Source organism: Mustela erminea, chromosome 19, assembly GCF_009829155.1.
Source record: "Mustela erminea isolate mMusErm1 chromosome 19, mMusErm1.Pri, whole genome shotgun sequence".
NCBI lineage: Eukaryota > Metazoa > Chordata > Mammalia > Carnivora > Mustelidae > Mustela > Mustela erminea.
Window position 1 is genome coordinate 24,802,520 of NC_045632.1, and position 25,321 is coordinate 24,827,840.

The 25,321-nt window shown below is 39.4% G+C and overlaps 1 non-coding gene across 1 annotated transcript; it reads left to right on the forward strand.

The window, feature by feature from the left end:
* The first annotated feature begins 449 nt into the window (after window positions 1-449).
* On the forward strand, window positions 450-554 carry LOC116580351. Its single transcript, XR_004281608.1, has one exon. It is a non-coding gene; the product is annotated as a U6 spliceosomal RNA (small nuclear RNA).
* Window positions 555-25,321: the final 24,767 nt, after the last annotated feature.

Sequence of the window (25,321 nt, forward strand, 5' to 3'; positions counted from 1 at the left end):
GCAGGGGTGGTGGTCTCCACTTAACTCATAAGTCTGGCTCCTGTAAAAACAAGATGGTGCATAGTAGATGACAGCAAACTGCTACAAATTTAACCAAATAGTAGCAGCAGTTACACTATGTTGGATGTAGTATCTTTACTAGAACATGTTAACATATAAAACATGTAATGCAGCCATTACTTGGCAAACCCATTATTTCAATACCCATCATGAAGAAAGCTCAGAAGCAATTAGCACTCTTACAGGATAGACCAGTATACATTCACAGCCTTACCCCAGCCAGAACTATGCTAATCCTGCTTGCTATTACAGTATAGTCTAAAAGGATATTCCAAAGATTATCACATTGGCCCACTATAAAGATGACATCACGTTAATTGGACCTAATGAGCAAGAGAGGCAAATATTCTAGACATCTCATTAAGATATGTGATCTAAAGTGGTGATGCATGCTCACTTCAGCAGCACATATCCTAAAATTGGAACAAAACAGAGAAGATTAGCATGGCCCCTGCGCAACGATGACACAAAGTGGAGATGCAAAGTGGGGGGTTTGGGGGGTAGGAAAAGAATAAATGAAACAAGATGGGATCAGGAGGGAGAAAAACCATAAGAGACACTTAATCTCACAAAACAAACTGAGGGTTGCTCAGGGGAGGGGGGTTGGGAGAGGGTGGTGGGATTATGGACATTGAGGAGGGTATGTGCTATGGTGAGTGTTGTGAAGTGTGTAAAGCTGGCGATTCACAGACCTGTACCCCTGGGGATAAAAATACATTCTATATTTATAAAAAATAATAATAATAAATTAAAAAAAATTTTAAATAAAAATTAAAAAATAAAAAAATTTTTTAAAGATATGTGATCTGGAAAGTAGGAGAAAAATCCCACAAAAATCCAAGGGCCTGCCTTTTGGTGAAGTTTTTAGTCCAGTAGTCTGGGGCATTCTGGAATATCACATCGAAAGCAAGTGACAACTATGAAGTATTATGCCTCCATCAGAAAGGATGAATACCCAACTTTTGTAGCAGCATGGACAGGACCAGAAGAGATTATGCTGAGTGAAATAAGTCAAGCAGAGAGAGTCAAGTATCCTATGGTTTCACTTATTTGTGGAGCATAACAAATAACATGAAGGACATAGAGAGATGGAGAAGAGAAGGGAGTTGAGGGAAATTGGAAGGGGAGGTAAACCATGAGAGACTATGGACTCTGAAAAACAATCTGAGGGTTTTGAAGGGGCGGGGGGTGGGAGGTTGGGGGAGCCAGGTGGTGGGTATTGAGGAGGGCACATATTGCATGGAGCACTAGGTGTACTCTGAAATCTGTTATGCTGGAAAGAAATAAAAATAAATAAATAAATAAATAAATAAGAAAAAAAAAAAAAAAGCAAGTGACAAGTTTTTAAACACTGAACTTCCTACCACTGAAAAACCTGGAGATTCCTTCAGGTTTTGGAATAACATAAATCGTGCTCAGGAATACGACGTTGGCTCATTTATTGGGTAACATGAAAGTCACCAATGGGTCCAGAGAAAGAAAAAGGATGTGAAGAAGGTTTAGACTGTTGTATAAGCAGCCCTGTTTGGACCACATTACCTGCGGAGTCTGTGACAGTAGGGTATCTGTGATAGAGAAAAATGTGTGTAGTAGAAGCACTGCAGAGCAGACCCTTCTATTTCCAGAGCAAGACCATGCCATTCACAGCAGAGTACTGTAGACCAGTTAAAAAGAGCTCCTGGCATACTACTGGGCCCTGGGAGAAACTGATTATCTGACCATGGCACATAAAGTGACCCTGTAACCAAAATTTTCCATCATCTGCTGGACTTTCAGGCTCACAAGTCATAAGTCAGGTGGGCTCAGCACCAATTCGTTTTAACCTGGCAAGTGTTGAGAAAGTGAAAGATTGGAAGAGCCAGAATAAAGAGCTCTGGAGCAGAGATACATAGATAGATATGAGAGTGGGTACAGAGCACAAGGATCTTAGTGTGGTAAACTACACCCACTAGAAAGCATCCTCTGTGGAAGAAACACCAAAGAACCAAGTAGATAGTATGATTCAGTAGATGTCAGCCAGCCTCTGGCTTGCCCACTCCAGTGCTTTTGCAATGGGTTTGTGAATAGAATAACAATAGAATAATCTTGGTGGCAGAAATGGAGGCTACACATGACCCACAGCATGGACTGCTTCTTTCCAAGGCTAATCTAGCTACAATCACTGACGAATGTCTTACTGCCAGCTATAGAAATTAACAATAACCAGTCACTTTGAAGTCAAGTTGGTTAATTGAACTTCTTCTACCTGGGAACAGCAATTCATCTTGACTAGAAATGAAATACATAATGATTACTGGTTTTCTTTTCCTGTCCAGATGGCCTCAGACAGTACTGCAACCCAAGGGCTCCTAGAGCATCTGACTACCGACATAGGATTCCACATAACATCACCTCATACCAAAGGATCAACTGCATAGCAAAGACAGTGCAGTGGTGGGCACATCACCCTGCCATCCATGTTGTCATCACTTTCCACACCACCTAGAAGCTGCTGGATAGAGCTGAAGTAGAGATAGAGATATTGAAACAGAAATGGAAATAATAGAAATAGAAGAGATATCTCTGAAATAGAAATATAGAGATGAAATGGTTTCTTGAAGGCATAGCTGAAGAAGCAGTCTATATGTGACATTCTCAAAGACAGTGTCAGCCCTTAAAATGTGGTTTACACTTTAAATCCATGGCCATTCTATGCTGGTATGTCCCTCAGAGGTGGGATATATGGGTCAGGAAAATGGAAGTAAAAGTGATACTATTCAACATCACTTGGGTGTTTGTACTTCTGTCAATGCAACTTGAGGCTCTGTGGGTTTAGAGGTTCTGTTTCCTAGAGAGCAAATGCTTCCATCAGGGGGCTATAATTGGAGTCTCATTAAACTGAAATCTATTGCTACCACCTGATTAGTATCCTCTTGCCAGGAAACCATCTATCACAGTAATTACTATGATGGTAAGGGTGATTGACCCCACCCATTATGAAGCAGAAGGACTCCTACTACATAATTCTGGCAGAGATGAATATCTTTGGCATCCAGATAATACACTGGGGCATCTCTTGTTACTCTCATATTCAGTTTTAACTGTAAATGTGCAAGGACAGCACCCGTGGTCTGCTAAAGGCACAGAAACCACATCTCAGACCCTTAAGAAATGAGGTTCCAGGATAATTCCCTCCCAGCCCCTGCCAAGTAAGCCACTAAAACCATCAGAAATGATGACCAAGCACAGAGACAGGAGAATTTTGAAAGCAGAGTGGAAAAGGTAGATTATTAGTACCAGTCATGGCCTCAGCAAACCCAAAGTTTTGTCCCACTCCTTTTGTGAGTACCCCCAGAAATGATGACCAACAGAATACTAGAGAAGCTGTGACCCAAAGGAGGAACTTTAAAAAGTACATATTCTGGTGATTTTTATCTCCAAGGATTAAGATAAAAATCCCCAAATATTTATAAAAATAAAAATACAACTAACTTTAAAAGGAATAATAATCTGACCACTAGCAAAATTCTCATTAGCAATATGAGGTGCTGTAAATTAAGATACTATGCCCTCAATGTTTTAGGACAAATGATTCTAAGCCTAGAATTCTATATCCAATATCAAGTATAATGTTAAAAATTAAACATATTTCGCTAAGCATGATACGCTCTAGTTCCATCCATTGCGACAACATGGATGGAACTAGAGCGTATCATGCTTAGCGAAATAAGTCAAGCAGAGAAAGACAACTATCATATGATCTCCCTGATATGAGGAAGTGGTGATGCAACATGGGGGCTTAAGTGGGTAGGGGAAGAATAAATGAAACAAGATGGGATTGGGAGGGAGACAAACCATAAGTGACTCTTAATCTCACAAAACAAACTGAGGGTTGCTCGGGGGAGGGGGTTTGGGAAAGGGGGGTGGGATTATGGACATTGGGGAGGGTATGTGCTTTGGTGAGTGCTGTGAAGTGTGTAAACCTGGTGATTCACAGACCTGTACCCCTGGGGATAAAAATATATGTTTATAAAAAATAAAAAATTATTTTAAAAAAATTAAACATATTAAAACTCATAAAATCCATCACTAATGTACTGTCTCTGAAAAAAATATAAGTTGGGGATGAGCTATAATAAAGTTAATCAAGAAATATGAACACAGTATAAGACAAACAGTGGTGTTCTGGCTAGTTACTATTATTTCATAACAAAACATCCCAAATTTACAGGGGTAATGCAATAATTTTATTATCTTCAAGGATATAGGTCAGGAATTTGGATAGGACAGAGCAAAGATGCTTGTCTCTGTTATTCAATGTCTGGAGCCTCAGCAAAAGACCTAAAGGCTGGAAGTGACTCAACAGGTAAGAGCTGGAATCATCTGGAGATATATTCCCTCCGACATAGCTGATGCTGGTAGACTGGAACCTCAGTAAGACAATCAGCCAAAACATCTACTTGGGAACTCTCCATGTGGTCTCTCCACATGAGCTACTATGCTTCCAAGAATGAACCTACCACAGGAAACAACAAGTGTTGGAGAGGATGTGGAGAAAGGACAACCCTCTTACACTGTTGGTGGGAATGCAAGTTTGTGCAGCCACTTTGGAAAACAGTGTGGATATGCCCCCCAAAAAATTGAAAATAGAGCTACCCTATGACACTGCATTTGCACTACTGGGTCTTTACCCCAAAGATACAGATGTAGTGAGAAGAAGGGCCATCTGTACCCCAAGGTTCATAGCAGCAATGGCCACAATTGCCAAACTGTAGAAAGAGCCAAGATGCCCTTCAACAGAAGAATGAATAAAGATATGGTCCATATATACAATGGAATATTATTCAGCCATCACAAAGGATGAATACCCAACTTTTGTATCAACATGGACAGGTCTAGGAAGAGACTATGCTGAGTGAAATAAGTCAAGCAGAGATAGCCAATTATTATATGGTTTCACTTACTTGTGGAACATAAGGAATAACATGGAGGGCATTAGGAGAAGGAAAGGAAAAGTGAATTGGGGGAAACCAGAGGGGGAGATGAAGCATGAGAGACTGTGCACTCCAAGAAACAAACCGAGGGTTTTGGAGGGGAGAAGGTGGGGAAATGGGTGAGCCTGATGATATTATTAAGGAGGTATTAAGGAGGGCACATATTGCATGGACAACTCGGTGTGGGGCATAAACAAATAGTCTCAGAACACTGAAAAAATAAAATTAAATTAATAATAAAATAAAATGAATAAAATAAAATAAAAAGAATGAACCTACCAAGACAGTACTGCAGAAGGTCATGGCATTTTTATGCTCTGGGCTCAAAGGTCACATAGCATCACTTCCACTGTACTCTACCAACCAAGGCATTCACAAGGGTATTCCCAAATTCAGGGAGCTATGGATGTCACTGTAAGAATAGCTTGGCAGATAAGAGGCTCTGTTGTGACCAACATTGGAAAATACAATCTGTCTCAGCAATGAACAAGGAAATTAAAACCATCATAGTCGAGTCTAAGTAACTATCACTGAAGTAACTGTGAAGCATAATGCAATCATAAAGAATGGAAATTTCTGAAGCATGAGCATAGTGTAAAAGGAAAAAATAAAACATAAAACTAAGAATCCAGATAATATCACAATAATGGTGGTGTCAGGGATGGACCTGGAAGAGAAAATGTAAAAGTGTACTAAAGGTTTTGTTCATTTGAACAGTTAAAGATAGAGTTTAATTCTACGTATTAAAATAAGACTATATTCAGGCCACCTGGGTGGCTCTGTGGGTTAAGCCTCTGCCTTCGGCTCAGGTCATGACCTCAGGGTCCTGAGATCAAGCCCCGCATCGGGCTCTCTGCTCAGCAGGGAGCCTGCTTCCCCTTCTCTCTCTGCCTGCCTCTCTGCCTACTTGTGATCTCTCTCTCTGTCAAATAAATAAATATTTTTTAAATAAAATAAAATTTTAAAAATAAGACTATGTTGACATGTACTGGTAAAATCAGTAAAACTCTTGCATAACACTCTGTCATTAAAAAAAAACTTTAAGTGTGACCACTCTAAGATTAGAAATAAGATATAATTAATTAAGAGTAACAAAAATCAATAGAAAAATTAAGACACAATTTTAAGTTGGAAATATAAGTAACATAGTAGTAAAAAGTCCAAACACGTCATAATCATAAAAAATGTGAACGTAATTTCCTCCTTAGAGATTTCTGATAGGAATATTTTAAATCCACTATATGTTATTTACAAAAAAAATGTATCCTTACACTTTCAATTGTTTTTTAAATTTAAATTCAATTAGCCAACATATACGACATCATTACTTTCATATGTAGAGTTCAATATTTCATCAGTTGCATGTAACACCCAGTGCTCATCACATCACATGCCCTCCTTAATGTCCATCACAAACTTATCCCATCTCCCACCCACCTCCCATCCAAAACCCTCATTTGTTTCCTATGATTTAGACTCTTTCATGGTTTGACTCCCTATCTGATAACTTCCCATTCCATTTTCAAGCTGTATTACAAAGTTGTGATCACCAAGGTAGCATGTTGTTGGTACAAAAGAGACAAATAGACCAATGAAACAAAATAGAGGCTCAAGAAATTGAGCCTCAACTCTATGTCAACTAATCTTTGACAAATTAGGAAAAAATATCCAATGGAAGAAAAGACAGTCTCTTCAATAAGTGGTGTTAGGAAAATTGAACAGCTGCATATAGAAGAATGAACAGCTACATATAGAAGAATGAAACTAGACCATTCCCTTACATACACCATACAAAAGTAAAACTGGAAATGAATAATCCTTTTAATGTACTGTTGGATATTATTGGTTAGGATCTTGGTGAGAATTTTGACATTCCTGTTCATCATGGATATTGATGTGTAATTCTCCTTTTGATGGGATCTTTGTCTGTTTTGGGGATCGAGGTAGTGCTGGCATCATAGAACGAGTTTGAAAGTTTTCCTTCCATTTCTATTTTTTTGAAAGAGCTTCAGTAGAATAGGTAATAGTTCTTTAAATGTTTGGTAGAATTCCCCTGGGAAGTCACCCAGCCCTGGACTCCTGTCTGTTGAGAGATTCTGATTACTGCTTCAATTTCCTTGCTGGTCTATTCAGGTTTTCTATTTCTATTTTTTATTTTACTATTATTATTTTATTACTTTTCTATTTCTTCCTGCTTCAGTCTTGGTAGTTTGTAAGTCTCTAGGAATGCATCCATTTCTTCCAGGTGGCTCTATGTATTTCTATGTTCTATGTATTTCCCCTTTTAGAACCATCTTTGCAGTATCCCATAGGTTTTGGACTGAAGTTTACATTCTCATTAATTTCCATGAATTGTTTAAGTTCTTCTTTAATTTCCTGATTAATCCAATCATTCTTTACCAGGATGCTCTTTAACTTCCAGGTGTTTGAGTTCCTTCCAAATATTTTTCTTGTGATTGAGTTTCAGTTTCAAGGCATTGTCATCTGATAACATGTAAGGAATAATCTCAATCTTTTTGTATTGGCTGAGGCATTATTTGTGACCCAGGATGTGGTCTTTTTTGGGAGAACATTCCATGTACACTTGAGAAGAATCAGTATTCTGTTATCTTAGGGTGGAATGTTCTGTATATATCTGTGAATTCCATCTGGTCCAATGTGTCATTCAAAGCTCTTGTTTCTTTGTTGATCTTCTGCTTAGATGATCTGCCCAATGCTGAGAGAAGAGTGTTAGAATCTCCTATTATTAACGTTTTACTATCCATATGATTCTTTATTTTTGTTAACAGCTAGCTTCTGTAGTGGCTGCTTCCACATTTAAGACATAGAGATTTACAATTGTTAGATGAAATATCTCAATGTGAGACAGGAATCCATCAAAATCCTAGAGAAGAACATAGGCAGGACCCTCTTCAACATCAGCCACAATAACTTCTTTCAAGACATGTCTCCAGGGACAAGGGAAACAACAGCAAAAATAAACTATTGGGACTTCATCAAGACAAAAACCTTCTGAACAGCAAAGAAGACAGTCAAGAGAACTAAGAGGCAACCTACGGAATGGGAGAAGATATTTGCAAGTGACACTACAGACAAAGGGGTGATATCCAAGATCTATAAAGAACTTCTCAAACTCAACACTCAAAAAACAAATGACCCAGTTGAAATAGGGACAGAAGACATGAACAGATACTTCTTCAGAGAAGACATACGAATGGTTAAAGGACATATGAAGAAATGCACAAAATCATTAGCTTTCAGGTACATACAAATCAAAACCATAATGAGATATCACCCCACACCAATTAAATGGCAAAATTTAACAAAACAGGAAACGAGTGTTGGCTAGGATATGAAGAAAGATGAGCCTTCTTACACTGTTTATGAGAATGCAAGCTGGTGCAGCCACTATGGGGAACAGATGGATGTTCTTCGGGATAATAAAAATAGAGCTACATTATAACCCAGAAATTGCACTACTGGGTATGTAACCTGAAGATACAGATGTAGTGAAAAGAAGAGGCACCTGCACCCGGATGCTCATAGCAGTAATGTCCACAGTAGCCAAACTGTGGGAGGAGTTGGGAACACTATTCAATGGCTGAAGTGATAAAGAAGATGTTGTTCATATATACAATGGAATACTACTCAGCCATCAGAAAGGATGACTGTCTACCATCTACATCGACATGGATGGAATTGGAGGTGAAGTAAGTCAGGCAGAGAAAGACAATTATCACATGGCTTCACTCATATGTGGCATACAGGGAATAGTGCAGAGGAAAATAGGGGAAGGGAGGGAAAACTCAGTGGGCAGAAATCAGAGAGGAAGACAAACCATATGAGACTCTTGATTCTGGGAAACAAACTGAGGATTGCAGAAAAGGAGGTGGGTGGGGGATTGGTAACTGGGCGATGGGAATTAAAGAGGGCACATGATATGATGAGCACTGGGTGTTTTGCTCAACTAATAAATCACTGAACATTATATCAAACACTAATGATGTTTAAAGATGGTTAATTGTCTTTCTCTGCTTGACTTATTTCGCTAAGCATGATACGCTCTAGTTCCATCCATGTTGTCGCAAATGGCAAGATTTCATTTCTTTTGATGGCTGCATAGTATTCCATTGTGTATATATACCACATCTTCTTGATCCATTCATCTGTTGATGGACATCTAGGTTCTTTCCATTGTTTGGCTATTGTGGACATTGCTGCTATAAACATTCTGGTGCATGTGCCCCTTTGGATCACTACGTTTGTATCCTTAGGGTAAATACCCAATAGTGCAATTGCTGGGTCATAGGGCAGTTCTATTTTCAACATTTTGAGGAACCTCCATGCTGTTTTCCAGAGTAGCAACATGGACGGGACTGGAAGAGATTATGCTGAGTGAAATAAGTCAAGCAGAGAGAGTCAATTATCATATGGTTTCACTTATTTGTGGAGCATAACAAATAGCATGGAGGACATGGGGACTTAGAGTGGAGAAGGGAGTTGGGGGAAATTGGAAGGAGAGGTGAACCATGAGAGACTATGGACTCTGAAAAACAATCTGAGGGTTTTGAAGGGACGGGGGGTGGGAGGTTGGGGTACCAGGTGGTGGGTATTATAGAGGGCACGGATTGCATGGAGCATGGGGTGTGGTGCAAAAATAATGAATACTGTTATGCTGGAAATAAAAAAAAAAAAAAGATGGTTAATTGAATTAAAAAATAAAATGTTTAGATATATTCCTGGAAAAAAGTAAACCACTGTTTGTAGTAATTTGTTAGAGCAGCAAGAGGGAATTAATAAACCCTGTTTCCTCTTCTGTAACAGTAGTAACAGATTATTTTTCCTGTCTTGCCTGTGTCATACCAGAGATACCTATGTGAAAGTGCTTGGTGCTTGTAAACTTCAGTTCACAAGCAAAGTCCTGTTATTAATGAACTAGTGTTTTGTTGGGGTTCTCTGTAGCCACAGGGAAGAGCAAGATGCTAAGGACCAGCACTGGAGAGGAGCAGAAGTCTCCTACCATGAAGGACACAAACATGAAGAAGATAGGTGTGGTGGAGAGTAGTTGGATGTTTGACTGTCTGCCTTCCACTCCCCTGGATTTTGAAGCATCTGGCTTCTTCTTTGGTGGGATTGCTGGTCAAGGTTCTCTGGCTGCATAGGATTAAACTCATAACCTGAGAATCTTGAATTTGAATGGAGTTATTCAAGGATTCAAGAAGCAGTTGGAGTCATTATACTTCTGGCACCCTGGTAAGGCTCTGGGCTCTTTGGGTTCTTTGGGGTTTCTAATTTTTTTTTTGAACAAACACATGTGTAAATCTCTCGACTCTCTTTGTGTGTGTGTGTGTGTGTGTGTGTGTGTGTGTGTGTGTGTGTGTCTGTGTCTGATTAAAGAACTTGGGCTCTATCCTCCATCTCAGGGGTCCTCTGAGGATCCTAAGCCATTGAAACAAATACTGTCAATGAGGACTAAGCAAATTTGGGGTCACAGATAGGCATCACTCCTGCCAGAAGTCAAAAGATAACTGACATGCTAGGAATCCTATCATTATGGCAGGATGATAGGCAGGATGACTGTGAACTTCTCAGTCCAAGGATTCAGGCTGTTTTACATGACTCCACTGTTTTATTTTGCTCTAGACACACCTTTCTTCCTTTTTCCCAGTTCTTTTATCCATCAAAATAGGTGATAGGCTAGATCAATGGTTTGCAAACTGTTTTTGCCTAAACAAATAATTCCCTAGAAATTCCCAGGATTAGAAAGAGTGAGGGAATGGGTAAGCAGGAAGGCCCACTTTTAAACATCAAAGTTCCACAACCCACAGGATTCCTTAAAACATCATCCAGTACAGACATTATAAGGCCAAGCGCCAACTCACCTGAAACTGTCCCAGAAGGTGTTCATTTGCTTGTTTTATCCCCCCCACCAAAAACACTTGGAATACTGGCTTTGTAAGGCTTTAAAATGAAGGGGGTGGGATTATGGACATTGGGGAGGGTATGTGCTTTGGTGAGTGCTGTGAAGTGTGTAAACCTGGTGATTCACAGACCTGTACCCCTGGGGATAGAGTATTATGCCTCCATCAGAAAGGATGAATACCCAACTTTTGTAGCAACATGGACGGGACTGGAAGAGAGTATGCTGAGTGAAATAAGTCAAGCAGAGAGAGTCAATTATCATATGGTTTCACTTATTTGTGAAGCATAACAAATAGCATGGAGGACATGGGGACTTAGAGTGGAGAAGGGAGTTGGGGGAAATTGGAAGGAGAGGTGAACCATGAGAGACTATGGACTCTGAAAAACAATCTGAGGGTTTTGAAGGGACGGGGGGTGGGAGGTTGGGGTACCAGGTGGTGGGTATTATAGAGGGCACGGATTGCATGGAGCACGGGGTGTGGTGCAAAAATAATGAATACTGTTATGCTGGAAATAAAAAAAAAAAATAAAAATAAATACCTTCTTTGCATAAGGATTTTCTCTCCCATAATCATTTGTTTCAAAATGTTTTTTTTTAATTCATAACACTTTATTATATGAAAAAAGACAGTAGACTGATACATAGTTTTAATGGTTCAAAAATAAGTAAGGAAAGAAAAGAAAAGAAAAAATTAAAAGGTAACAGATGTGGCTTCTCTATATCTTCTCCAGTCACTTTTGGTTCTTCCTAAATTTTAACCTACTCTCAGAGGGTTTGTTAAAGGATACATTTTTACTTTTAAATTCACACATGAAAAAGAAACATACTAAGTTAACAGGCCAAATCATTTGGAAGAGGGGGATGGATAGCCCATCAATGATGACTATCACATTCTGAATTTGGCTCAAATACTACCCGCTGCCCAGGAGAGTTCTTTTTTTTTTTTCTTTTTTTTTTTTTTTAAGATTTTATTTATTTATTTGACAGACAGCAGACAGAGATCACAAGTAGGTAGAGAGGCAGGCAGAGAGAGTGGGGGAAGCAGGCTCCCTGCTGAGCAGAGAGCCCGATGCAGGGCTTGATCTCAGGAACCTGGGACCATGACCTGAGCTGACGGCAGAGGCTTAACCCACTGACCCACTCAGGCGCCCACCCTCTCCCCAGGAGAGGTTCTTGGCTAACCTCCCTCATCAACGGGCACTGGTCCACCACATGGTAGTACCAGGCATAATCGGCCCCCACAGGTCCTAACGTTTTTGATTTACAAATGACCTGCCCATACATTGTCACAGTTAGTGCTAACACAGGCCAGTGAATTAGGGTGATTTTACAGGTGATCATGTGGATACTCAAAGAGGCAGTGGGCCTTTCCCAGGACTACACAGCTGGATATTCGGAGATCTGGAGTTCACATTTGGGCCTTCTGGGTATCAGCCTAGTGCTCTTCTTGCTACACCAAGCTGCTTAGGAACACCACTTATTTGGGTACAATAAGTCAACTTCAGAAGAGAAGTCTTAGAAAGAAGTGACTTGAAAGTTACTGGAAGAGGGTATTAGGGAAGAAGAGGGCTCAGACAAGTCTCTGACCATACCAAGGCTTAAGAGTGTGCTAGGCAAAGAGGAACCAGTGATAAGGTTGGGAAACTGTGGTCTTAGAGGTAGAAGGAAGAACATGGGATGCCCTAGAAGCCAAGAGAAGGATACATACCAAGAGGGGGCTGTGGCCAATGGAGCAAATGCTGTTGGAATGGAACATGAGTACTGAATGCAGGAAAAAAAGATGATTTCTGGAAAAAAAAAAACAATAGTTTGATTAAGATTTCCTTTTTAAAAAACGTGGATGGCCCATGTATATATCTCTTCTGGTAAAGATGAAGTGTTGTGGTTCATAATGACTCACTGGTAGTGGGAGTGGGAGGAGGGTAATACAGTTCTGCTGGGTCCTGTCTTCAGCAGCAAAGCTCAGAACTACATGTTCATAACAGCAATGTCCACAATAGCCAAACTGTGGAAAGAGCCAACTTGCCCTTCAAAGGACAAATGGATAAAGATGTGATCCGTATATACAAAGGAATATTACTCAGCCATCAGAGAGGATGAATACCCAGCTTTTACATCGACATGGATAGGACTGGAGGAGGTTATGCTGAATGAAATAAGTCAAGCAGAGAAAGTCAATTACTTGTGGAGCATAAGGAATAACATAGAGGACATTAGGAGAAGGAAAGGAAAAGTAAATTGGGGGAAAATGGAGGGGGAGATGAAGCATGAGAGACTGTGGACTCTGAGAAACAAACTGAGGGTTTTAGAAGGAAGGTGGATGGGGGGCGGGTGAGCCTGGTGGTGGGTATTAAGGAGCGCACATATTGCATGGAGCACTGGGTGTGGTACATAAACAATGAATCTTGGAACACTGCATCAAAAACTATCAGGTGGTGGGTATTATAGAGGGCACGGATTGCATGGAGCACTGGGTGTGGTGAAAAAATAATGAATACTGTTATGCTGAAAATAAATAAAAAATAAATTAAAAAGAAAACTAATGGTGTATTTTATGGTGACTAATGTAACACAATAAAAAAAAGAGTCTCTTTCTCACTCTTCTTTGGCTCTTCCCCCCAAGTTCTCTTCTAGTTGAGCTATTCTATTGTTTTTACCTTGTTTTCCTTCACCAAAACAGTGGTATTGACCATTTGCATTTTTGTTATGTTACATAGCAACAGCTTTTAGATGAGATGGTAATACCATCTGTGTGTGAAACTAAGGAAATCACTAGAAGGTCTTTTGGTACTTTAAATGGGAAGACAGAAAGAGGCAGGGAAGAGGATGGGTAGTGAAGGAGGAGAGGGAGAGAGAGAGAGGAGAGAGCTGGAGACACTTACCAGGGAAAGGTGGAATGGATGCTGGACAGGCAATGAACTCATCTCCGCCACCAACATGCTCATTATAAAACCTCGAAAGGGAAATTTCCCTGCAACTTCCCCCACCTCCTTCTAGTCTTAGGATAATCACTGTCAACAGTTTTACTACATTCCTCTCGACGTTCTGTATGCCTATATAAGTATATGAATGATAGGGAGGGTTTTTTTTTTTCTTTTAAGATTTTATTTATTTATTTAACACAGAGAGACACAGTGAGAGAAGGAAGATAAGCAGGACAGTGGCAGAGGGAGAAGCGGGTTTCCTGCCGAGTGGGGAGCCCAATGCAGGGCTCAATCCCAGGCCGCTGGGATCACGACCCAAGCTGAAGGCAGATGCTTAACTGACTGAGCCACTCAGGCACCCCGATAGGGAATATTTTTAAGTGAGATCATTTATGCATGTTGTTATGCAGTTTTTTGTGGGGCCTCATATATCTTGGTTATTTTATTACTTTATTGGTATAATTATACTCTATCTTATTTAATGTTTGTATACTATTCTGAAGAATGAACGTAGTCTAATGTATTTAAGCAGTGCCGGGCACAGTTTAGAATAATGTAGATGAGTGATTCAAACCCAGTGCAGGCTTTGGAAGAGCCGCATACCCCCCCCACCTTCAGCTGGGAAAATGCCAGTATTGTCACATCAGGGGAAGGACAAGTCTCAGCTCACATCTTCCAGGCCACGGTTTGCTGCCTTCTGACAAATCAAACTCCACAGAGGTGTCAGTGAAACTTCATTACCAGAGGTGTGTTAATGAGCAGCCAGGGATGCTACTGTTGCAGAGCTCAAAAAAATTACAAAGATGTCATCAGCAGAAACTTAAGTCCCTTTCACGGATATCATCCCCTGTAAAAGGTCTAAAATGATGGAAATGTTATGATTATAATTACTGTGCTAATAGCAGAACAATAAAAGGAAAAAGAAATCATCCACCAAAGATTCTTGCAACTCAAAATGGTGTTGGAAGAACACTGTGGCCTTATCCATGTGAAAAGCTACTGCTCAAAATCAAATGCCATAGTTTGCTGAGAGAGAAGTAAAAAATCAATTATCAGTGTGGTCCCAGCCTTGCCTGTTATTTTCACAGAGAACCAGATCTTTTAATTAAGGGAGGGAAGATGGTGAGAGGGTAGGGCAAACAGTGGTAAACAAAGATCCAAAACTATTGCATTTGTTTGCCACATGTGTGCATTCATAGTGCAGCAGAAATGATGTGTACAGACTGAAGGGATCATAAAATGGAAACAAACAAGAGAGACTATCTTTGGAGATGAGGCAGTAACCAAGCTGTCTCGATGGGCCTTTTAGTTATTTGACTAAATGCATAAATACATTTCCAATTTGTGGTCCCTCCCCCCTTTTCTAAGGAGCCCCCGCACAACTATGTCAGGGCCAAAGGGAAGCTGAAGGTCATCCAGATCAGGGCTTCTCAACATCAGCACTGTTGGTAGTTTGGACCAGGGAATTCTTTGTTACAGTGCTATTTTGTGCACTGTAGGATGCTTAGCAGCACCCCTGGCTTCTACATACTAGATGCAGCAGCATTTCCCCCATTGTGACAAACATAAAAACCGGTAGATGTTGCCAAAGATCCTCTGGGGGTAGAGAGCAGGGGCAAGACAACCACAGTTAAGGTCCAGGCAAACCGTTCTGAATGCAATGTTTGGAATGGCCCATCACATAGATCTATGTTCTGGGTTAGAGGAATGAAAGCTCCCCATCACTCTCTCCTCTGGTCACCTGGTGCCACCACATTCCATCTTATCCCATCCAAAGCATCTCAAAGAGCAGAAGCTGACCCACAAAGTTGTGTGGAGGTCATTGTGGTATTTGGCTGAGATATAGAATCTCCAAATGCTGGAATCCTTTCTGGCATAGTCCCTGTTCCATGGGTCCCTGAGAGTTTAGAGGACATACCAAATAAGCTCCTTAGATGGGGTTTTGGCTCCAATCTCAAAGTTGTCCCCTTGTGGTCTAGGCAGAACTACTGGGAGGCTTCTTTTACCAAATGTAGCCCTATTCTGGCTTTTTCCCTCTTTCTGCGCCCAGGCCCTTTGACTATTCAAAGGTGAAGACATACGGTTCCACATAGAAGCAAAGAGAGACACTGTGCTCTGAAGAGGCAACTGCACTCTTTAGATGTTTAGAGCCACAATGTTCACAATAGCCAAACAACGGAAAGATCCCAGATGTCCATCGATGGATGTGAATGGATAAAAGAAAAGTGGTATAGGTGGAATACTACTCAGGCATTAAAAACAAAATATGAAATCTTGCCATTTGGAACAATGTGGATGGAACTAGAATGCATTATGCCAAGAGAAATAAGATAATTATCTTATGATCTCATTCATATGTGGAATTGAAGAAACAAAACAATGGATCAGAGGGGAATAAAGGAAAAAATAAAACAAGATGAAAGCAGAGAGGAATATAAACTCTAAGAGACTCCTAACCATTGGAAACAAACTAAGGGTTGGTGGAGGGAACGTGGGTGGGGAGATGGGGTAACAGGATAACTGGGTGATGGACATTAAGGAGGGTGCGTGATGTAATGAGCTCTGGGTAATATAAAAGACTGATGAATCACTAACCTCTAATTCTGAAACTGATAATACATCATATATTAATTAATTGAATTTATATTAAAAAGGGGGGGAGACAAAATGATTTTATTTATTTATTTGAGAGAGTGAGAGAGACCATGAGCTGGAGGCAGGGGGAGAGAAAGAGGGAGAAATAGATTCCCTGCTGAGCAGGGAGTCGGATGTGGGCCTAGAACCCAGGACCCTGGGAATATGTCCTGAGCCAAAGGCAGAGGCTTAACTGACTGAGCAACCCAGGTGCCCCTGGCTTATAGTTTCTCCTGAGAAATTTGGTGATAGACTTCTAGGGTTTCCTTTGTATATAAGAAGTTATTTTTTTCCTTGCTGCTTTCAAGATTCCTTCTTTATCTTTAACTTTCATCATATTGATTAAAATGTGTCTTGGTGTGGACCTCTTTGGGTTCATTTTATTTTACCTTTTTTTAAAAGATTCATTTTATTTTGTTTTGTTTTATTTGCCAGAGAAAGAGAGGAAGAGCACAAGCAGAGGAAGCAGCAGGCAGAGGGAGAAACAGGCTCTCTGCTGAGCAAGGAGCCCAATGTGGGACTCGATCCCAGGACCCCTGGATCATGACCTGAGCTGAAGACAGACGCTTAACCGAATGAGCCATGCAGGCGTCCCTGGGTTCATTTTTTTAAAGATTTTCTTTATTTATTTGACAGACAGAGGTCACAAGTAGGCAAAGAGGCAGGCAGAGAGAAAGGAAGGGAAGCAGGCTCCCCGCTGAGCAGAGAGAGGATGTGGGGCTCGATCCCAGGACCCTGGGATCATGACCTGGGCCGAAGGCAGAGGCTTTAACCCACTGAGCCACCCAGGTGCACCCCTGGGTTCATTTTATCTGGACTCTGGACTTCCAGTACCTAGATGTCTGTTTCCTTCCTCAGATTAGAGAAATTTGAATCCATTACTACTTCAAATAAGTTTGCTAGCCCTTTCTCTCTTTTTTCCTCTTTGGACCCCATTTAATGAATGTTATTCTGCTTGATGTTGTCCCAAAGTTATCTTAAGGAATCTTCACTTTTTAATTTTTTTTCTATTTTTCTGCTCTATCTGGGTGATTTTTATTGCCCTGTCTTCTACCTTGAAGATCTATTCATTCTTCTGCTTCATCCACTCTTCTATTGAAACCCTGAAGTGGTTTTTCCCCCACCAGTTTAGTTATTGTATTCTTCAGCTATGTAAGAACTGTTTAGTACTTTCTTAATTTTCTATTCTTTTATTGAAGATATCACTGCATTCACCCATTCTCCTAAGCTTGATGAGCATCCTTATGACCACCATTTTGAATTCTTTATCAGGTATATTGCTTATCTCCGTTTCCTAAATTTTTTTTCTGAGGTTTTGCCTTGTTCTTTCTCTTTTTAATTTAAATTATATTAGCCAACATATATGACATCATTACTTTCAGATGTAGAGTTCAATTACATATATGACATCATTACTTTCAGATGTAGAGTTCAATTACTTTCAGATGTAGAGTTCATCAGTTGCATGAACACCCAGTGCTCATCACATCACGTGCCCTCCTTAATGTCCATCACCCAGTTACCCCATATTCCACCCACCTCCCTTCCAAAACCTTTAATTTGTTTTCTATGATTAAGAGTCTCTCATGGTTTGTCTCCCTCTCTGATTACTTCCCATTCTGATTACTTCCCATTCCATTTGCCCTCCCTTCCCTTATGATCTCTGCACTGCTTTTTATATTCCTAACACAAGTGAAATCATATGATAATTGTGTCTTTCTGATTGACTTACTTTGCTCAGCGTAATACCTTCCAGTTCCATTCATGTCAATACAAATGGAAAGTATTCATCCTTTCTGATGGGTAAATAATATAGGAATATAGGAATATTAAGTAATATTATATATTATAATATTAATATAATATTAAGTAATATTCCTATATTACTTACCCATCAGAAAGGATGAGTATATAAATATATATATGTACACATATAAATATACGTATATATATCTCACATCTTATTTACCCACTCATCTGTTGGTGAACATCTTGGTTTTTTCCGTAGTTTGGCTATTGTGGACATTGCTGCTACGAATATTGGGGTGCGTGTGCCCTTTTGGATCAACACATTTGTATCTTTGGGGTGAATACCTAGTAGTGCAATTGCTGGGTCATTGGGTAGCCTATTTTCAAACATTTGAGAAACCTTCATACCGTTTTCCAGAGTGGCTATACCAGCTCACATTCCCACCAGCAGTGTAAGAGTGTTCCCCTTTCTCTGCATCTTCACCAACATCTGTTTTGACTGATGTGAGGTGGTAGGTATCTTTTGTGGTTTTGATTTGTATTTCCGTAATGCCAAGTGATAGCATTTTTTCATGTGTCTGTTAGCCATTTATAAGTCTTCTTTGCAAAAATGTCTGTTCTTGTCTTCTTCCCATTTCAGGTGCACATGTCCCTTCAGATCACTACATTTGTGTCTTTAGGGTAAATACCCAGTAGTGCAATGGCTGGGTCATAGGGTAGCTCTATTTTCAACTTTTTGAGGAACCTCAAAAAGTTTTCCGAGTGGCTGCACCAGCCTGCATTCCCACCAAAAGACACTGTGGAGAGTTGTTGTTGTTTTTGGTTTATTTTTTTTTTTAAGATTTTATCCATTTATTTGACAGAGATCAAAGAGATAAGAGAGGCAGGCAGAGAGGGAGAGAGAGGAGGAAGCAGTCTCCCTGACAGGCAGAGAGCCCGATGTGGGGCTTGATCCCAGGATCCTGGGATCATGACCTGAGCTGAAAGCAGAGGCTTTAACCCACTGAGCCACCCAGGCGCCCCACTGTGGAGAGTTTTAATCAAGAAAAAAGATGCTGTACTTTGTCAAATGCTTTTACTGCATCTATTGAGAGGATCGTATGGTTCTTGTCCTTTCTTTTATTAATGTGATGTGTCATGTTCATTGATTCGTGAATGTTGAGACCCCCTTGCATCCCAGGAATAAATCCCACTTCATCATGGTGAATAATCCTTTTGATGTACTGTTGGATCCTATTGGCTAGTGTCTTGGTGAGAATCTTGGCATGCATAGTCATCAGGGATATTGGTCTGAAATTCCCTTTTTTGATGGGGTCTTTGCCTGGTGTTGGGATAAGGTAATGTTGGCCTCATAGGAAGAGTTTGGAAGTTTTCCTTCCACTTCTATTTTTTGACACAGCCTCCATAGAATAGGTATTATTTCTTCTTTAACTGTTTGGTAGAATTCCACTGGGAAGCCATCCAGCCCTGGACTCCTGTTTGTTGGGAGAATCTGATTACTACTTCAATTTCCTTGCTGGTTATGGGTCTGTTCAGGTTTTCTACCTCTTCCTCTTTCAGTTTTGGTAGTTTGTAAGTTTCTATAAATGCATCCATTTCTTCCAGACTGCCTAATCTGTTGGTATATAGTCACTCATAATATGTTCTTACAGTTGTTTGTATTTCCTTGGTGTTGGTCATGATCTCCCCTCTTACAGTCATGATTTTATTAATTTGGATCCTTTCTCTTTTCTTTTGGATAAGTTTTGCTAGGGGTTTGTTGATCTTATTAATTCTCTCAAAGAACCAGCATCTAGTTTCATTGATCTGTTCTACTCTTCTTTTGTTTTCTATTTCATTGATTTCTGTTCTAATCTTTATCATTTCTCATCTCCTGCTGGGGTTCAGCTTTATTTGCTGTTCTTTATGCACCTCATTAATAGCCTTTTTATTTTCATTTGATTAGATTTTTAGTTCTTTAATTTCTCCAGAAAGGGATTCTCTAGTGTCTTCTATACCTTTTGTCAAGCTCACCTACCATATATACAATCATTTTTCTGATTTATAGTTACAATGTTTTACTATTATCCATAGTTATTTTGTCTCTGATAGTGAGTACTGCCTCTTTTCCTTTTTTGTGGGAATTATTTTTTCTGGGTATTTTATTTATAGAAATATAGATGGAAACTAGAGCAAAAAAGAAATAAAAATAAAAATAACATCCATGCTCCTATGAAATATACACTAGTCTAATCAGAAGAGATCAGAAACCAAAAAGGAATAAAAAAAGAAAAAAGAGAGAATATAATGAAACATGTAGACAGAAGAAGGTGACACACTTGGTCTTGGGTATTTTTTGTAGATCCTGCGTTCTGGGTCCATTTTTTAGAAGACATTTGATCCCAAAATTGGAAATAAAAAGAGAAAGAAGAAAGAAAGAAAGAAAGAAAGAAAGAAAGAAAGAAAGAAAGAAAGAAAGAAAGAAAGAAAGAAAGAAATGTATATACAGTTATTTACAATAATATAATTGAATACAGGGAAAGGACACCGGAAATGTTGGATATATCTATAAAATGTAAATTTAAAAATGAGAATTTTAAAAGATCTGGCAAAGAATTGATAAAGTAAGAAATTAGTTGAAAAGGAAAAAAAGAAAAGAAAATTTTAAACTGAAAGACAAATGGATCAAAAGAAAAAACCTCAAATTCTATATAGTATTTTCCCTAGTCCTGGAGCTTTTCAATTCTGTGTGATCCATAAACTTATTAGACTGATATGTCTTCTGAGAGAGGACCCTGCTGCACTCTGAATCCCATGTGTCTTTGCCTGGGTGGAATTACACCATCTCTTGCCAGGGGCTCAGTTCAGTGTAAGTGTTTTGTGTTGCTCTGTGTGGTTTTTGTTCCTTGAACGCTTTCTGTGATGCTTTAGAGGATGAAAATAAATATGGTGGCATCCCAATCTCCATCCCTAAAGCTGAAAGATCCCAGCCCCACTCATTAGTGAGCCCTCAGGGAAAAGCAGTCAATCTCTTGAAGGATTACTTTGGCTATTTGGAGTCTTTTGTGGTTCCATACAAATCTTAGGATTATTTGTTCTGATTCTGTGAAAAAAATGTTGGTATTTTCATGAAATCTGTAGATTTCTTTGGGTAGTACGGACATAATAAAAATATTTGTTCTTTCAATATAAGCATGGAATACTTTCACCTCTTTGGTTAGGTTTATTCTTAGGTATTTTATTATTTTTAATGGAATTGTTTTCGTAGTTTTTCATCCTACTGCTTTCTTATTAGCATACAGAAATGCAATGGACTTCTGTACATTGATTTCTTATCCTGTAATTTTATAGAATTCATTTATTAGTTCTAGTATGTTTTGGTGGAGTCTTTAGGGTTTACTGTATATAGTATCATGTCATCTGCAATAGTAAAATTTTTTCTTCTTTCTAATTTGGATGCTTTTTTTCCTTTTTCTGGTCTGATTGTTGTGGCTAGGACTGATTGCTGTGGCCAATACTATGTTGCATTTCTACCATTTGCAGGGTCCCTCCTCAGAAAGTGGTTGCCCAATAATGCCATGGCTCACAGTTTATGGCAAACCAAGCTGAGGCCCACTCTCAGGCTTGCTGATTATAGCTGGTTTCCCCTATTCCAATGCTTGGGAACTTGGCTGACTCAGGCATCCCCGTTCTTTCTGTGACCTTGGGGATCCTGAAACCACACTGTCCCACCTAGGATTCTTCTCTGCTTCACAACCTGAGCACCTTTCAGACAGGGATATACTCATAGGAGCAGACATCTAAAATTTCCACGTTTGCACTCTATTAACTATAGCACTTTCCAGTAGCCAACTTTGGGAGGCTACCTCTCTCCACCATATATCTTCTGACATATCCCCTCAGATTTATTTCTCCACACCTCCTGTCTTGAGAAAGTAGTTACTTTTCTATTTGCAGAATTGCAACAATTATTTTCACAGATCTCAGGTTGAATTCACAGGTGTTCACAATGATTTGATAGATATCTAGCTGAATTCAAAGGACCAGATTAAACGAAGGTCCCCTACTCTTCCACCTTCTTCCCTACCCCCTACAATTTTAATTGTTTAATTATATTTTAGTTCAAGTAATATTTAGTTGATACCTTGAATTTTTTTCCTTTTTAAAAATTTTTTTATTAAAAAAGTTTTTTATTAACATATAATGTATTATTAGCCCCAGGGGTACAGGTCTGTGAATTGTCAGGCTTACACACTTCACAGCACTCACCATAGCACATACCCTTCCCAATGTCCATAACCAAACCATCCTCTCCCTAACCCCCTCCCCCTGGCAACCCTCAGTTTGTTTTATGAGATTAAGAGTCTTTTATGGTTTGTCTCTCTCCTAACCCCATCTTGTTTCATTTTTTCCTTCTTAACCCCATAAACCCCCCACTATGCCTCTCATCTTTCTCATATCAGTGAGATAATATGATAATTTTCTTTCTCTGATTGACTTATTTCACTCAGCATAATATCCTCCAGCTCCAACCACATCAATGCAAATGGCAAGATTTCATTTCTTTTGATGGTTACATAGTATTCCATTGTATACATATACCACATCTTCTTTATCCATTCTTCTGTTGGTGGACACCTAGGTTCTCTCACAGTCTGGCTATTGTGGGCATTGCTGCTATAAACATTCAGATGCATGTGCCCCTTCGGTCACTACATTTGTATCTTTAGGGTAAATACCCAATAGTGCAACTACTGGGCTATAGGGTAGGTCTATTTTCAGCTTTTTGAGGAAACTAAATGCTGTTTTCCAGAGTGGCTGCACCAGCTTGCATTCCCACCATGAACAGAAACATGCAGAAAAATGAAACTGGACAATTTTCTTGCACCACACACAAAACTAGACTCAAAATGGATGAAAGACCTCAATGTGAGAATCCTTGAGGAGAACACAGGCAGCAGCCTCTTTGACCTCAGCCACAGCAACTTTTTCAGTTGCCAAAGGCAAGCAAGGGAAGCAAGGGCAAAAATGAACGATTGGGACTGCATCAAGATCAAAAGCTTTTGCACAGCAAAGGAAACAGTCAACAAAACCAAAAGACGACTGACAGAATGGGAGAACATATTTGCAAACAACATATCAGATAAAGGGCCAGTGTCCAAAATCTATAAAGAACTTATCAAACTCAATACTCAAAGAACAAATATTCCAATCAAGAAATGGGCAGAGGACATGAACAGACATTTCTGCAAAGAAGACATCCAGATGGCCAACAGGCACATGAAAAAGTGTCCCATATCACTTGGCATCAAGGAAATACAAATCAAAACCACAATGAGCTATCACCTCACACCAGTCAGAACCGCTAAAATTAACAAATTGGGAAATGACAGATGCTGGCAAGGATGCAGAGAAAGGGGAAACCTTGAATTTTTTACAGTTTCTAATTTAATTTATTTAATTCCAGTTAGTTAACAGTGTTAAATGTATTAGGTATACAATATAGTGGCTTAACAATTCCATACATTACTTAGTGCTTATCGAGATAAATGGACTACTAATCTCCATCATCTATTTCACCCCTTCCCCCATCCACCTCCCCTCTGGTAACCATCAGTTTATTCTCTATAGTTAAGAGTCTATTTTTTGGTTTTTCTCTTTTTTCCCCTTTGTTCATTTGTGTGTTTTTTTTTTTTAAATTCTACATATGAGTGAAATCATACAGTATTTATCTTTCTCTGACTGAATTATTTCACTTAACATTATACTCTTTATGTCCATTCATGTCCTTTATGGCTGGATTACATTAAAGAAAAGAATAAAATCATGCCATACATTGAATAAAAGTGCTGAGAGTGGACATCCTTGTCTTGTTCCCAACTTTAAGAGAAAAGCTCTTTGTTTTTCACCATTGAGTATGATGTTGACTGTAGGTTTTTCATAGAAGGCCTTCATTACATTGAAGTTTGTCCCCTCTAAACCTACTTTATTGAAGGTGTTTATCATGAATTTGTCAGAGTTTGTCAAATTCACGTATCTATTGGCATGTCAGTATGTCATGATCATATGACTTTTATTATTTCTCTTACTGATGTGATATAGCCCATTGATTGATTTAGCATGCCTACATTTCAAAAGGAGGAGAAAGAAATGGAAAGAAGCTACTTCTTCACCATTTAATATTTGGCTAGAAATGTGGCTGTTTCTCTATTTAAAGGTGAGTTGGTTGAAATTGGAGGTGGAGAAGAACCATGAGAGACTGTGGACTCTGAGAAACAAACTGAGGGTTTTGGAGGGGACAGGGGTAGGGGGTTGGATGAGCCTGGTGGTGAGTATTAAGGAGGGCATGTATCGCATGGAGCACTGGGTGTGATGCATAAACAATGGATCTTGGAACACTGAAAGGATAAAATAAAGTTTTTTAAAAAGTGGCTTTTTATCCATTTCGAGTTTACCTTTTTGTATGGTGTAAGAGAATGGTCAAGTTTCATTCTTCTACACACAGCTGTCCAATTTTCCCAGCACCATTTATTGAAGGACTGTCTTTTTCCCACTGTATATTTTTTCCTACATTCTTGAAGATTATTTGAGCATAAAGCTGAGGGTCCATATCTGGGCTCTCTACTCTGTTCCACTGGTCTGTGTTTTTGTTTTTGTGACAGTACCATGCTGCCTTGGTGATCACAGCTTTGTAGTAAAGCTTTAAATCAGGCAACGTGATGCCCCCAGTCTTGGTTTTCTTTTTCAACATTTCCTTAGCAAAATTCTGGTTCCATACAAATTTTAGGATTGTTTGCTCCAGCTTGTTGAAAACTGCCAGTGGAATTTTGATTGGAATGGCACTGAAAGTATAGATTGCTCTAGGGAGTATAGTTATTTTAACAATGTTTATTCTTCCAATCCCTGAGCATGGAATGGTCTTCCGTCTTTTAGTGTTTTCTTCAATTTCTTTCATGAGCATTCTTTAATTCCTTGAGTACAGATCCTTTACCTCTTTGGTTAGGTTTACTCCCAGGTATCTTATGGTTCTTGGTGATATAAGACCTCAGTGTGAGGCAGGAATCCATCAGAATCCTAGA